This window comes from Trachinotus anak, unplaced genomic scaffold (genome assembly GCF_046630095.1).
Source record: "Trachinotus anak isolate AG129_WGS33_773 ecotype Australia unplaced genomic scaffold, CSIRO_AGI_Tana_v1 ptg000026l, whole genome shotgun sequence".
Taxonomy (NCBI): Eukaryota; Metazoa; Chordata; class Actinopteri; order Carangiformes; family Carangidae; genus Trachinotus; species Trachinotus anak.
In genome coordinates this window covers 2,573,587-2,587,033 of record NW_027273877.1, presented here as the reverse complement: position 1 = coordinate 2,587,033, position 13,447 = coordinate 2,573,587, and the positions used below count along the sequence as shown (strand labels likewise).

The 13,447-nt window shown below is 43.2% G+C and overlaps 1 protein-coding gene and 1 long non-coding RNA gene across 5 annotated transcripts in view; one reads left to right on the top strand and one right to left on the bottom strand.

Moving 5' to 3' along the window:
- Window positions 1–13,447, top strand: part of LOC139609708 (receptor tyrosine-protein kinase erbB-4-like) — a 218,413-nt gene that overhangs the window by 74,150 nt on the left and 130,816 nt on the right. The gene's annotated exons all lie outside the window — the stretch shown is intronic.
- LOC139609856 (uncharacterized) lies at window positions 10,570–11,581 on the bottom strand. The gene is made up of 2 exons (XR_011685380.1): window positions 11,294–11,581; window positions 10,570–11,135 (listed from the first exon to the last, which is right to left on the bottom strand). It is a non-coding gene; the product is annotated as an uncharacterized lncRNA (long non-coding RNA).

The window sequence follows — 13,447 nt, the reverse complement described above, 5'->3', positions numbered from 1 at the left end:
TGGATGCTTTGCTGCGCCAGCGTGGCCACGGTTGGCAGGCAGCGGTGACAGTCGTCCTGCTGCCGCACAAGCTGCTCCTACTGGTGAAACTACAGGCGAGTCCAGGCTGATCTCTCCTCCTTGTCCTTTACACTCTCCATCCATCCATCCATCCATGCATCCATCCATCCGTCCATCCATCCACTGATCCATCCCCTTTTTTCCCCTCTCCTTTTGGCCTTCCTTGCCAGCCACTTCTTCTTGTCTTATCCACCTCCTCCTGGAGTCTGTACCTTTAATTCTTTCTTTTCATATGCAACCCCTCTTTACAATTTATTCTAATCATGCCTCTTTTCTTCCTTCATTTACAACCATTCCCCAACTTCCCCTCTTTCATCTGAGCCACCTTATAAGACATTATAAGAACTAAATACACCTGTCTTATCAGCTTTAGCGCCTGGTCACACCAGTATTCATGATTTAAACTTGACTGAGTTCATTTGAATGGAGTCGCTTGTGTTTTCAGGTTGACTTCAACTTTAAGTGCTGACTTTGAACTACTTGCGCTGAGGTTTGTAGTCACGATACAGGAAGAGGGTGCATTGTAAAGCAGTGTTACCTCAGACTTTGTTCTGGAAAAACACAAAGAAGAAGATCTCTTTCATAAAAGTAGAAAAATCCAGCCTTTTAAGTCAGCAATTTTTAAACTTGAGTTTTATTTTGATAGGATTGATCATCATTCCTGTTAATTTTAACAACATTTTACTTACATTTTGTTCTGTTTTGCATCATTGCTGAAACACCACATGACCAAAAGTGCGTGGACGCCCAGACATTACACCCACATGTAACAGTTGAACATCCTCCCAAAAGCATGGGAATGATTCTGCTGCTGTAACAGCCCCCACTCCTCCAGGAACACTTTCCACCAGCTTTTGAAACCTGGCTGCAGGGATTTGATCCCATTCAGCAACATTAGTGAAGCAGGGCACTGATGTTGATTCCCCTTTAACTGGAATTAAGAGGCCTATCCCAGACCATTGAAAAAAGAGTTCAGCAGGCCAACATCAAACCCAGAGGTATAATTTGCAAACTTTTTTGAAGTGGAGGAACTTTGACCTAGCATTTACTGTAGCTGTCTACGCAGAGTTTTCTGTTTGACTTTGAGTCTGACTTTCACTTTTACCTCAAAGTGAGATGAAGTTGGATAAACTGTGAGCTTCTTTACAACCTGGGCCACGATCTTGTTCCCCCCTAATGTTCCTGCCGTGATACACTTGTTGCCAAATCCCGAGATCTCACCAACAAAGTAAAAGAAGAAAATGTTATCATGCAAGTTGGAAACAAACATACAGAATTGTATAAGTGTGTGTCTGTTTGTGGTAGCTCCGGGCAGTGAATGTGCCAGAAAATTTGAACTTAACTCATTTACAGCATATCTCTCGCTGCAGCTAATACAATAAAAGTCTAATTATGTGAGAGACAGTTTCTGCCTTGTTGCTGTGCTGCCTTCGTTGTTGTTTGCCATTAAATATTTAACCATTATTGGGAATTTGCAGTCATTAAATCATGTTAAGAGTATGTGCATGCACGTGTGTGTGTGTCTATAGTATTTGCAGTGTTGATCGCCAGCATTGAGATTAATGCCGCAGGTGTCTTTTTTTCCTCCCCTGTTCCCTCACTGCTCCAGCTCCTTTTGGCAACCCATCCATTGTGTGTGTGTGTGTGTGTGTGTGTGTGTGTGTGTGTGCGTGCGTGCGTGCGTGTGTGCGTGTGTGTGTGTGTGCGTGTGTGTTCAAGAGGCCTTCAGGTCCTGTGCTTTATAGGTCTTGGCTTATCTATGTGATTTACAGTCCGGCACTGAGAGCAAGAGAGTGGCAGACAAGGCACACCATCGATCGACAGCCACTGCACAGGGGAGGAGATGTGTATCTGTCCCTGTGTGTCTGTCTTTGTGTGTGTGTGTGTGTGTGTGTGTGTGTGTGTGTGTGTGTGTGTGTCAGACAGAATATTGCATTAGGGCAAACTTGGCTTCTGCTGCTCAGACTGTGTCCTAATTGTCGGCCTGGAAAACAGATGGCAACGAATGCTATGTCTCCTCTTGGTTCCCTGGTTGTCCCTGACACACACACACACACACACACACAGACACACACACACACACACAAACTTTCATATGTATATTGCACTTCTACCGTTCCCCACCAGAAATGATTTATGTTATGCAAAGTTATTGCATTGGACCCTTGTTTTTGGATACATACCATCTCAATATGTTGCCCTGATTTTGTTTGCATGAGTGTGTGTGTGTGTGTGTGTGTGTGTGTGTGTGTATTAACCGTGTATGTGTGTATCAGAGTGAAGGTCTGTTGAGGGACGTGGCACCCGTGGGTGGTGTGCTTCGCTGCACCTCCACATCACTGCAACGCCACAGGGTAGCAGCTTAACGCCCCAACCACTACATACAGTATCTCTCCCTGTCTCTTAGACACACACATGCACACACACAGAGAAATAAACACTTGTTGTCAGGAACCCTGCAGATCTTACACCACATCTCTCCTGGAAGCTTATTCGCTAAGAGAGGTCTTTTGTCTGTCCCACACAGGTGGGAGTTCTTAAAGCCCACATCCACTCACACACAAACACAAACATATACTGTATATATACACTGTAACAACAGAAGGTGGTGCATTGATCTGGGCAAAATGATCTGAAATCAACTTATGATTAATTGCAATGAATGACTGACATATATTTTTTACATTCACCTCTCTATAAGCATCTTTGTACTGAACAATCAGCAGTCTTACTCCTCAGTTATTTTCTCTGGCAAAGTTTGGACTCCGCCGTCTGCCTGACTGTTTCCAACGAACCCACATGCACACGCTGACTGACAGTGATTGGTTGTGTTGGGCTAGATGTCATTCCCCTCTGTACTTGGAGGTGCGTTAAATGAGTAGGTGAATTGATTCACCTATTTACATAACATAAATTCACTGGGTGAGAGACTGACTTTGTTTGTGGGAGTCAACAGCCAAGTGCAGTGTATATTTAGCCTTGAGGGTCAAACATCATACTGTATTGGGTGTATTTGTGTGTGTGTGTTGGCTCAGGCAGAATGGCAAAGGGTTGTGATTATATATACAGGCTTGTGTGTGTGATTCTGTGTGTTTTGTGCCAGTCCCACTTAAAATTTCACTGGGGTTGTAACTAGCTTTTTGTTATTTTTCTTGTCTGTGTGCATTTGTACTGTGAGTTATACGGGTGTGTGTGTGTGTGTGTGTGTGTGTGTGTGTGTGTGTGTTGGCAGCCTACCACTGCCTTTAGTTTGAGAAGTGTTTCATTCAGAGCCAGATGAAATCCCTCCTGCCTCTATGGCGGCGATCAGATGCCGGATCGTGCAGTTGTCGCCGCAGGCTGACACACATACACAGACACAGGTGGATTTTACTGTGTGTATGCATATGTGTGCGTGTGTGTGTGTGTGTGTGAGCTCATTACACATCCCCTGTTCCCCTTGCTTTCATAAGCGTTGGCTTCTCTCAGAGAAAAAGCATGAACGAAGGACAGAAATACTAAAACGGACAGATAATAATACCTCATGAGTTTGCATCATTCAGGAGCTAAAATTAGGTTTAAAAAAAATCATGTGATTTCATTCCTGTCATTTTCTTGTTTTTTCTTCCAGTTTTGTAGATATTTAGATTTAAAGATTGTTTTTATGTTGAGGAATGTTTGTACTGATCCAAACGGAGAACAGTGTTATGAGTAACTGTTGGTCAAAGAGACTCGCAGTTGAGCAGATGCTCACAACCTCCCAAATCTCACGTTGCCGAGTTTCAGATAAAAAAAAGGGCAACTGAAATGGACTCATTAACATTATATTTAAAGTCAGAGGAGGTTCACAAGAAAACAACACCTGCTGCCAGTTTGTCAACGTTAGTAGCTCACGCCTTTGTGGAGAGCGGCAGCTGTCAGCTAGAAGCGTAAAATTAGTGTATTTAGCTATTGGAGAAAAATATGGAGTTTTTGGAACAAGCTGAGCATACAAAGTGGCAAAGAAGAAGAAGAGTTGATAGTGAAGAAGGAAACAGGAAGGAAACAGAGGGAGAGCTGGGGGTGGCGGGGGGTTGGGGGAGGTGGCGTGCAGTGCAGGTCATGTGCTGTAGCCGATTCCTGAGAACTATAGACTTTACAGTATTTGTGAGTGTGTGATATTCAAACAGATTTTCTTTGCATGCGTGTATGATATGTATAAGTGCTGCAGGCATTTGCATGTTTGAGTTTTTGCTTATGCAAATGTGCATAATTAGACTACAGTGTTGATGAGCATATGTTTGTGACTATGTGTTTTTGACCTGAATATGCAAAGAGCAAACTGGTCAGTTTTTGCTAATTAGTTTGTTTATCATCAGCTTTCAAGACCTTCTACCTACAAATACACACTCTACCATCGTGCACATGTAGAGGAGGGCGTGCACGTGTGGATAGACCTCTGTTTGTGGCTGTGACAGATGTAAGTGTGTGTGTGTGTGTGTGTTTATGTGTGAGTGGCTCGCGAGTAATGGCCAGTGGCAGGTAGAGAGGTGATGGATTGCCTGATTAGTGGTCTGGCAGGGCTCTCTTCACAGATGGGCTGTTAGATGTAGGCATCTGGCCCTGACATGCTCACACTCTCTCTCTCTCACACACACACACACACACACACACACACACACACACTGTATGGACAGATATATTGTATCCATACACACACACACACACACACACACAGGCCTCCATACCTGTGTATACTCTGCAGAGACATGGATGCTCAGTTAAAAACTTTTCTCTTCTTTCACCATCTGTCTCTTGCCTTCACCTCTTTCCTCCATCTCTTTCTCTCCTGTCCTCCCTCCGTCCTTCTCTCCCTCTCTGTGTTTTGTGTCCCCATGCTTTGCTCGTTAGTCGGTGTAATTACCGGGGAAGGGGAACAGATTAGGGCGTTTACGCGCCAGGATGTTTACATGCGCGGACACACATGCTGCCCATATCACTGTGCAAGGGATTAAACATGCACACACACACACACACACACACACACACACTGGTTAAAACACAGCAGTGCAGCACACAATGTTCGTAAATATCCATGACTCATGAAAGCATTGCTAAAACAAACATGGGCATAATCTTAAACATGCAAACACATGGAGGGGATAACACAAATGCACACGCACTAATGCAAATATGACATGTACACACACTGACAGAAAACTGCACATGCATGTGTGTACACCTGCTGTGAGAAAGTGAGTGGGAATGGACCAGCAGGGTTTATGGGGATGCGTGTTCACAAGAGGAAAACATACATTTACACACACATCATTTTAACACCACTGACTTACAGTAAATACTGTACATTCTAATATACTGTGTGTACATTTAGAATGAGCCTTTATTTAACCAGTGAAGCCTCACTGAGGTGACAGACAGCAAAAATGAGGTGTAGACTTGTAACATAAAATATACCACAGAGTTAGATTTAAAGGGATAGTTTTTTTTTTTCTTTTGCAATACCGTGAGTGTCCACTGCCTAAAACCACCAGTAAAAATTAAAATGGCCAATGCAGAAATAACAAGTTCATGACGCCTCACACATCTCATGCTTTCCCATCCTGCATGATTTCCTGCATGATCGCCGCCTCGTAATTTACCTGCATACGTGTTTCCGTGTCAAACCTGCAGGTGCTCACCCAGTGAGCTGAACTGCTGATGTGACGCTGAATCACTGTGTCCTCCTATCAGTAAATTTCCCAGCAGGGCTTGAGACAGCCAGGGGCCCCTAGGGAGGGCTCAGCCAATCGCACGGGGGGTTTTACAATGCGGATCCCAGCATTTGATAGGCTCCCTAGTGTCTCTGTCGGGCGTGATGATAATGTCATGTGTCGTATGCTTATTCAGGCTCAAAGTAATATCATTTGTAGCGTTTTCCTCTCTGCCTCCAGCCCTCGCTCCATAAAGCTAATCACAGTGCTCGGCTTTGGATCGGGAAGGGCAAAGAGGGGAGAGAGGGGGGAGGCAGAGGGGAGTAAGCAGGGGCTAATGGCATTTTAAGGGTGGGGAACCACTCCCATTACTTATTATAATGAAAAGCTAATGCACACACCTTCAGCTTAAAGGCACATGTGCGTGCAGGAGTGCATGTAGCATTAACTTGTGTGTGTGCACCTATAGCTGCATGCTTTTCTACATCTGGATAGATAGATAGATATATAGATAGATAGATAGATATTTCAAACTGTATGTATTTAAAGAGACATTCCAAGCCTTTGAGTGTGAAATGTTTCCTCCGGGTGATATCATCCAGAGGACACCGAGCCCTCATTGAGTTAATTAAACCTCTGTGAAGAGATGTAAAAGAATAAAGTCTGAGACCCATCGAGCGATGGTGCTGTAAAAATGCAGTTTTCAAGTTATGAAGTTGTTTCATGTGCTGAAAGGGGTTTCATAGGAATTCAAATAAAAAATTGTAACAAGCCAGACATCTAATAAACCGAAGAGCTTCTCGAAAACTCCAAACGGGGGAGTCATTATACCCAAGGTAAGGACAAAACCGTAATAAATGGAATTGTGATTTGAAGGCGCTTGGCCTTGCAAGTGACGACTATTTTTTTTTTTTTAGTTTAGTTTGACAGACAACATTTAAATCTGGGTCCTGTCATTTTGTAAGACTAGATGTTTTATATCTTTATTCACTTTAGTTTGATTTCAGACGACAGATACAGATGAAGTGTCCTACTTTGGAATGAAAATACTCCAGTTATTACACGTGTAAAGCAAATGCAATGACAGGCTTACAAGCTCATAAAAGCTTGTATAATTTCATAAATCCTCCCCACATGCACTGATACACACTCTCCCAACAACCCCTTCCTCTCCACTCACAGAGTCAAGCAGACAGGTTTTGTGTAAACAGTGCGTTGAAAGTGGGTGAAGTGTCCAGAGAGATGAAGGAGCGCTGTGACTCCTCTTCATCTGCCTGTCAGCGTTCTCCTCTTTGCCAAATAATACATCTGTGTCACTTGGTTTCTGTCTTCATCTTCTCCCACTAATCTTTTTCTGTTATGCCGTGCGTGACTGTGTATGTGTGTGTGTGTGTGTGTGTGTGTGTGTGTGTGTGTGTGTGTGTGTGTGTGTGTGTGTGTGTGTGTGTGTGTGTGTGTGTGTGTGTGAAGTGAAGTCACTGCAGTGCAGCACGCAGAGGTCTTACATTTAATTAACTTTCTCTATAGCACTTAAATAGCAACACGTAGCCTTTAGACTCAGCTGTTTAGTCTCAGATCATAGAGCAGTCGTCCAACACTGATATTCTTGTCTGGCAATAAGGTTGTGTAGAGATGAAGTGATTACAGCGATTGCACATTTAAATATTATTTTGACACAGGCAGCAGCTCTACATAGGGTCTTTATTAAGGCTCAACAACACTGGAAAAAATTGACATTGCAATTTGTTTTTTTCTCTGCGATACATATATTTGAAAGGAAAAGATTTATTATTTCGGTTTGAAGTTATCCGGTAAAAATTTCTGTTCCTTTCCATAATGTACCTGAATGATCCTATAATAAAAAAATACAACGGAAATAATTCCATTTTTTTCTTGTGCTCCTGCTTCCTGTCCGAGAATGGTTGTGACTGGGGGTTTGCTGCGCGTGCAGAACCTGCAGGTCACTCCCTTAAAAGTGAATACATCATTTTATATCAGACAGACTTCTCTTGTGGGTTTTTCCTTTTGTGTTAAGCAGCAAAAAAATAAAAAAAATTTCCCTCACTTGATGATGCACGTCCTGCGATGTGACTACTGGGCACGCTCCCCTCACGATGACGGTGCCGAAGCGACACATTGTGCGGCCTGAGTCTTTTATGATGCAGCGACAAAGCCTGAGCAGCTGATGCGGCACAAGTGAGAACGCGACAGACGCTGGAAGATTTCGTACCTTTCATGTCGTTATTAGTCTGTGTGCTGTAAAAGATCTATGTGTGTGTATGTGGAGTGGGATTATGACATGCTCTGAAGATATACTGTACCCCCTCCCCACCCACCAACCCCACCCTCCACCCTGTTTGTCCTCTCAAGGTCAGGAGCTCCACCGTGCAGAAGGAGAAGGGATGGGTGGTCTTTACACACTTGGAAGAACACACCTACTCCTCTTGTCCCACCCGTTCTCCATCGCCTCCTCCTCCTCATGACTTTCCTCCTCTTACCCCCCCTCCTTCCCACTCCCCACCTCTTCATTATAATCACCCTTCTGCTCTTCTTTTTACCCTCCCCTCGCTGCTCCCCTCTGTCCTCTTTCGCCACCACTGTCCACAAGATCTGGCTCGTAGATGCTCTAACTCATTTTAAAAATGCTCACCACTTGATTTATTTGCTTTTTCCGCTTTAAAAATGCACAAGGAATCGTTTCCCACAGGACAAAGGAAGCTGCTTGTATTTGGAAGATTTCCGAACCCATCTAATTTAGTGTATATGCAGTTTTTCTGACGTTCTCACTCTTCCTGCCAGTTAATGGGGGAGATTATGAAGAGATTCAGTCATTCTTGGTTTCAGGAAAAAACAATGTCCAATTTGTCTCTATTTAGGAGACAGATTCATGCTTTACTCCCAAAGTTTGGATTAGTAATTTATTCAGCACTGAGAACCTCTTGTGTCTGGATAGATAACCAGCCAAATACAGCATATTCGGCTGCTAATAAATACCCAGGAAGGTGTCATGTCACTTGCTTTTGATTGCAAAAAAGAATGCTCAGGAGGAAGAGGCTTTATGTCTCTGGTTGGTGCAATTCAAAAAGCATGCACCAGTGAAATAAATGTGTGCCAGTCACTATTAGGCATATCTCATTCTGGGAACACAATGGGCGAGCGGAGCTGGACTGATCAGAGAAAGAGAAAGCTGGCAGGCACAGAGGAAGGGATGGCACAACAGAGAGCAGATGGTTGGAAGGTAAAGGTAGGAAAATGAAAGATCTATGAAGCAGGTGAGGGGATCTGTGCAGCCACGGATTGTTATGTCCACTAATCCCCCACTGTGTTGACAGGTGGGTCCAGTCATCCCTACAGTGTGGCTTTGCCAAGCGAGGCCCTCAGCCCAGCCATGCCAGGCTTCAGCTGTGGGCACAGGGTCCGGCGAGCCTGCCCAGTGTACCACTTTACAAAGAGACAACAGTGTTTACTGGTCAGGGCCCCCAGCGAAAGGTTATTATTTGGACATGACTTACGGGCACTTTCAAAATCTGCCAAACAGATGGCAGAAAAATGGCAGTGTAGACACAAGGCACAAATATAGAACCAAGTTTCATAGTTTCATTTTAATGTATTCAGCTAGGGTGGTAATTGGATTTTCTGCTAACAACAGGGAGCTCCCACTTGGGATGGAAGGTAGCTTTACCATCGCTCTGGCACATTACCTCAATGTGCTCAACATAATTTGAGGCGCTTCTTTCTAGACGGCGCTTACAGTCGGAAAGGACACAGGTCTGGTTCACAGCCTGCATTCTGATTCATCTCAGAGATCTCAGGATGGGGTTGAGGTCAGGTCTCCGTGCAGGAGAGTCAATTTCTTCCACATCAAACTGGATAAACTGTTCCTTTATTGACCTGGGTGTGTGCACAGTTTGGGGAAACTGGGGAATCTATTGTCTTTTACAATCGTTGTGTGCTGTGGCATTACACGTCCCCTTGATTGGAGCTAGGAGACCTTGCCAAAACCATGACAACAGTCATATTTAATACTAATTGCTAACAGCCCACATGACTTTTCCCACCATGGAGACATGTTTGCCAATTCCCCATCCCGTCCCCGCTGACTCTTTCTTTCAGAAATGTCCCACCATGGATAAACGTGTCGCTCGCCTCTCTTCTGTTTTGTTTTGCCGCTGCGGGCTTTGTGCTGTGAGAAACTGAGTAGCCATCTTTCCAAAAAAAAAAAAAAAAAAAACACTTTGTCTTTCTGTGGGCTTAAGTGTTCCTCTCAGACAGCGGCTGGGGCCTCTGTGAGTCCCTGAGTATCACAGCCCAGCCTTGATCTTGTTTACTTAGTATTCTATCTGAGGCCGAAAACAAAGAGGGGGAATAAGGAAGTCTGAAAAGAAGGAGAAGAAGACGACGAAGAGGAAGAAGACGGAGAAGAAGAGGGTGGCTACCACAGCCCTTTGCAACCTCTCCACTCTGCTCTTAGACACTCGAAAGAACTTCCATCCTCTGGTAACTTTTCAAAGCTGCCAGTAATGGTCTTTGAAGGAGCCATCAAAAAATGAGTGTTTTTTTTATCCTCCTCTTATTTTTTTCTTTTTTTTTTTTTTGTCAGGCCGAATGCTCTGAGGGTCTGGATGACTTTTCGTCTGTGAGTTGTATGTGTGCGAGGAAGAGAGAGGAAAACATAAAGAGACCGAGGGGTCTGACTGCCAGAAAGGGCGGAAGTGTGTTTTTGTTTTCTCTCCTTTGCACCTTTGCTTTATCTTATTTCTCTCCACTCTTTTGTTCAGTCTTTCCAGTCCAGTTTTGTTTTCAAGTCCAACATGAACGCTGAGAGAATGAGTGAGAGATCTGTTGTATTTTTTATATGTTTGATTCTTTGCTTTTTCTTTTTTCTTTTTTTTTTTTTTTACTTTTTTTGCTTTCTCCCCAACACTTGTTTGTACTTTTAGAGTCCTACTCAATAAAACCGGGAGAGGGCTAATGGCTGGAGAAAGAGACTCCAAGCCAAGAAATGTCAATCATTGTATTCATAATCAAAATCTTACTAGAAGAGATACAGAAAAATAGTTCTGTGCACAATATGATGCACTGTGGTGAAATGATTGAATGTAAAAGGGCAAACTTCTTTAACATCATAGAAAGTTCATCTAGGTCCATTGATGGTTTATTCCTCCACTCACATGTATATAACCAATCAAAATTTTATTGTCATCTTCCTACAAGGCAGCAATGGTTGAAGGGAGTGTTGAGATAAAATCGACTTGACGTCACACCGTAGCCGTCCCTTTAACCTTCCCCTAATCTGGGAGGAAAGGCTGCTGCAGCTTCCTTGTCTGCTGACTGACATTAGTGGGAGAGAAACATCACTTCCTGCTCATTGGTTCAGCCAAAACAGAACACAATAACCCTCCCCCTCTACAAGAAATCAGATAATACAAAAACAACATCAGGCTGGATGAATTAAGTGACATGAAATGGCAATTTAGTCTGATTATAAGCAAAAATCCGTCCTTTGTTAGAGCAAATAGACTCTTCTAGGCCTGTAGCCTCAGCTTCTTATTTGGATCACTTACCCTTTAGCATCACTAAACTTTAGTCTCGGTTTTAAGCTCAATGAACTCAGGCAAATCCTGTCATTGACATGTATCTCATGAGCTCCTCTTCAGTTGCAGAATGCAGCTAGAAGGCAGTCACACTGTTTATTGCACAATTAGCTGCTGCCTTAGTAAATCACACAGGAATTTGAAGCGCCTCTCAATTTGCATCAGTCTGCATGTCAATCTGCATGTCCTAAATCAGGCGAAAATTTCCGGTCCGACCGGGCGTGATGCACTTCCACGTGCAGTTCTTTTCTAAAGAAACAGAAGCAGAAGTGGATGAGTACATACTTATATACAGAATATATATATTTATATATACAGGCAATATAACTTCCTCAGCAGAGAATCAGAGAAGAAGCCGGTACCTTCGTCTGGAAAGTGCAGAAGGCTACAGCACAGCAGCAAACTCCACCAAAGATCTTGTCAAAATCAAATATCCATTTGACAGTTGGAGGAAAACACGACTTCTCTCTTTTTCACTCCAAAGGTCATGGAGTGAAAGAGCATGTATCCGCCTCAGATCTGTTTTCAGTATCAGTTGCGGTCTGTCCTCAGTTCACCTCGCTGCACATCAGTGTGAGTGCACGGCCCAGTCTGGGCGATGCTTCCCCGGGTGGGTGACTTCCAATATGATCGACTGCGTGTTTGACTCGGTGCAAAGGTTTGTCTTTCTTTGTGTGTGTGTGAAGGTGATTTCAGCAGAATAAAAGCACTTTGTCACAGCTCTTGAGTGGATATTTCCACAGAGTTTGCTCTTCTGTTACAGTGGCCTTTGTGCTCTTACTCTCAATTAAAGCTGAGCAGAAGAAAAATCTGTTATTACTCCACTAAAATTTACAGGTGATGTCAAAACTTTGACCCCAGCTGAACAATAAACTTTTTATTAGAATGAAATTTCTCTCACCAGGAAAATGCCAGTGTTTTTTCTTTTATGTCCAGTGCCAGCTTTCTACAATATCTGGCCATGGATGGATTCCTGAACGGGTTCAGGCCCAGAGGCCCACAACCTCCTTCTTAGCACAAATCTATGTGTCTGGGCACATATTGCCTTCTTTTTGATAACGACAAATACAATCAAAACAAAGGGACATGAACATGAAAAACAGGCTCTAATAGGCTGCAGTAGAAAAGTAGAAAAATGTGTAAAATAAAATAATAATTAAATCCCGCATATAAAAAAATATAAATTTAAAAAAAAAAAAGAAATCTAGAATAGTTCCTTTAAATATAAAATGGTTTGAAGTTATCATCGTATGTTGAATTAGTTTAGGAGCTGAAAGTCTTGTCTGAGCTTAGTTCAAGGGAAGTAGGAATTTTTAACTTTCACATTTATGTTCCATTTGATACATTTTTGGCAGAGTTTAGTGAAATAACAATGTAAGAAGTTTGTTGTTATATAACTACAGTATATTTGTATCTTATAATTGTGCAACTTAAGTCCTTTTAATAATGTTGCATTTCTGCATCAGTGCTTTGTTTAATCACCTCGTCTACATAACTGTGATTTTCAGATGGGATGTTTCTTCCCAGCAGAAAGTAATTGCCCGTAGCTGCAACTTATTGCTATTTTTATGTGTGCGTGTGTGTTTTTTTGTTTTGTTTTGTTTTGTTTTTTCATTTTTTAACCCAGGAATTTGTTGCTTTGCTGTCCCCCAACACCTTTATGTTGATTTATATCCTGGAGGGAGGGAGGATGAGAAGGTAGCTGCTGCTGCCCTCGCAGCCCCCGTACCTGTGCCCCCTTCCCCCAAGACACGCAGGAAAGAGGCGGAAACAAGCGTGGGAGATGGTACATATTTCTCTTCTGAACTTCACAGGAGTGAGGTGCTTTTCAAAACGCTCCCAGGTGCACATTTTTCTTAGATGTGAGGAGGAAGGGCAGGGAGTTCAGAGAGAGAGGGAGGGACAAGAGAAGGAGTGAAGGAGGAAGAGGAAGAGATAGAGAAGCACAGAAAGAAAAATGGTGGTGAAAGAGAAAGAAAGAGACGACGAATGTGAGAGGGAGCACAACAGAAAGAGGCGGAATGGATTTGTGTATCCCACTGGGGGTGAAACGGTAAGCCACTTTCTATGTTTTGGAGGAAGTGGATTGATTTTCCCTTGTGTGACCTCTGTCTTACTCGCTGC